Source organism: Crocodylus siamensis, chromosome 3 (assembly GCF_052110815.1).
Source record: "Crocodylus siamensis isolate JL-2025a chromosome 3, ASM5211081v1, whole genome shotgun sequence".
NCBI classification, from domain to species: domain Eukaryota; kingdom Metazoa; phylum Chordata; order Crocodylia; family Crocodylidae; genus Crocodylus; species Crocodylus siamensis.
This window is the reverse complement of record NC_143397.1, coordinates 130,477,986-130,481,079: the sequence shown is the minus strand read 5'-3', so window position 1 is coordinate 130,481,079 and position 3,094 is coordinate 130,477,986.

Genomic DNA, 3,094 nt, shown 5'->3' with positions numbered 1-3,094 from the left:
TTTTAAGAACTGGTCAGATAAACAACTATCAGGAATTCTTTAGGCATGGATCCTCTTGTCTTGGGTCTGAGGGATGGACTAAACGGCTCCTCAAGGTCCCTTTCAACACTATTTTTTTTTGGTTCTAAGCACTGTGTGAGCTTTTGTCACTCTGGTGATGGAGATCACATAGGTACCTTTATGGTGATATACTACTGAAGATTCAAGTTGCTGTCTCTATAGCTATGAGTCTAGAATAACCTCTTTTCTTTAAAAATGTAGAGCCTAATTCTGTTGTGAGCTACACCATATCTGCTTAACTGGTGGCCTGAGAGCCATTTGCAGCCTCTGAGGGGTTAACTACACACCAGCCCATGGGATCCCTCCCAGCTGCCACTCCTCCCATTGCTGTTGCCCAGGTGTTTGGGATCCTCCTCCCTCCTCCAACTTCCACTTTCTGCACCTACCCCAGGGAGGGAAGAGGGGCAGGGCAGCATGTCCCAGAGGCCTTGAGAAGTAGAGTCGATTTCTAGATTTCAGTGGTATAACCAAGTGAAACTTGAGTTGCTTTCCTGCTTTTTTATCTTCCGTGTATTTCTTAGGTGGAAGTAGTATAATATAATAGAATTACATATGCTCACAAAAATAGGTACTTTATTGAGCTACCCTTTGAACAGAATGCATAGTGGATGCAAAAGTGCTGTAAAGAGTTGGTTGGCCTCATGGCTTCCCATTAATATCAATGACTATCATGCATATATCTTGAGGGAATAATATGGAGCATTATTTTGGAAGATTAATCAGTGCAGTTAGGATAAAATATAATTCTTCTCTATCTGCAGCACCATCAATAGGAATATTATATTGTACTGGCTTCCATCTGGTTGGTGGGCCAGCTGTTTTCTCACCTCTTCTCTAAGGAAGTGTGGGGAGAAACAGAGTAGCTAACCTGGCATTGTTCATATATTGGGAAGAAAGAAGTCCCATTTAAAGTATGGGCTATCTTCCACAGAGCTGCAACTGTGTACATTCTGATTTGGGCTCTTATTGAAGATGAGTCAACTCAAGCTCCAAATAAAAAGAGAGGATAATATTTTGGGAGGATAGAGTTGAAGTGGGCTTGTTAGCCTCCTAGAACTTAAATAAGTAAAATAAATATAAATAACTATGTTTAGGTACATGGATAGAAAGGTATTTGTTCTTCAGTGCACTTTTATTACAGTGGAAGTTGCAATGTTCATCACCTTAAGAGCCTGAATACACATTTGTAAGCCTGACGCCAGACACCCAAGTACATACCACAGGTTTTCCATCTGCATAAAATAGTATGGGCTGGCCAACCTGCAGCATGAGTGCCACAAGTGGTAAGAGCCACCTTTGTGTCTCACAGCAGGTTATGGATGGGACAGGCAGCACAGCAGTACACAGGGCAGCAAGCAGAAGGCTGAGCAGCAGTTCAGGCAGGGGGCACAAGGCAGGAAGCAGAAAGCACAGTTAGCGTATTTGGCAAGAACAGGGCATTTGAAATGGTGCTCGGAGACGGCACGGACCAAATTTGTTGCACATCAGTCAAAAGCTTTGGCTTCCGCTGAAGAGCTAATTATTATTACCAAGTAGCTATAGAGGACCTGAGGAAGGAGTACCATATTTACTGAAATCTAAGCTGACCCATATTTACTGAAATCTAAGCTGACCCTGAATGGAAAACAGCTCCCTAATAAATTGATTCTATGCATGGAAAATTTATAAATTTTTTATAATTTTCTATGAATAGAATCTGTTTTCGGAGGGTTGCCTTTAATTCTCCCCTCCACTGGTGCAGAGAGGGGACAAGCGGTATGGAGAAGTCAAGCAGCTTGTTCCCTGCTTGTCCCTGCTCCCTGCTAGTCTCCCCACCCCACCTCATTTCCTCCAATTCCTCCCTCCAACCCTGCTTCCTCCTTCCCCACTTCTACTCCCCACCCCACCCGTGGTCCATGCTGGCAGGCTCCATCCCTGTTCTAGTTTGGGCACAGAGCATGGACCAAACCTTGCTCCAGCTTTGGTCTATGCCTCCATAGCAGCTGTACAGGCTGCGCACCACTGCTATGGGGCCATACAGGAACCATGTTCAGTGCCCCAAGCTGCAGCATAGATAGAGCCTGCCATGTGCAGAGCAAGAGTAAGGGGGAGGGAGAGGGTAAGGCAGGGGAGCAGAGGCTGCAGGGAAGAGATGGTGGGATGAAGAGGTGGCAGCAGCTGTGGCTATGGCCCTGATCCTGGGTAGGGGCTGGAGCCCAAACCACAGCACCTGTCTGCCTTCCCCCTCCCCCACACTTGATTCTTAAGATGAGGAGCTGATGTTAAATGGTGGGACGGGGAGAAGGAACACAACATTTAAGGAACACTAAAAAAAAAAAGTATTCACTATTGTGCCCATCTACTGTCATTGATTTTAGCATACAACTTTCAACAGAAAATTAAAACTGTCAGATTGGTGCAAATTTTTGTGTAAAATGAGTAAGGAAGCAGGTGCAGGAAGATGCTCTCTGATATCCTTTTGCAAGGGTTACAAACCACATTGTTCCTCCTGGATCTCTTTGCTCCAGCCTGCTGTCTTTCACTGTTTCTTGGTTCATAGCAAGAGCAAAGCACACTACCTCTGTTATGTCTGTAGTACAAAATGAAGTGCTAACTGATTGGCTCATGTTGCATCCCCACTCCTTTGTGATGTGTTGCTATTTGATACAAAGAAGAGACTGCCTCGGCAAGATCCTTTTGGGCTTTTTTTTTAAACAGGTAAGATGTTATGGACTGGGACAAAAGCACAAATAATACAAATAAGGAGGCATCAACAGAGCTCCACCAGCAAAATTACAATTGAAGTAAATTAAAGATTGGACCCATAGCTTGGACTACTATTAATCATGTTTGTTACAACAGCACTTAAGCACCAACCAAGCATATTGTTCTTCTGGGCACTCTGCAATACACAGTCCAAGCCCTGAAAACATTAGCCTAACATACAAGTCAGACACAGGGTAGGGGAAAAATGTGTAACGTATGAGTAGTAAAATGCCAGCAAATATCCTGTTAGTGTCAAAAGATTGAATGGTGCAGAGAAAGTAAATAGGAA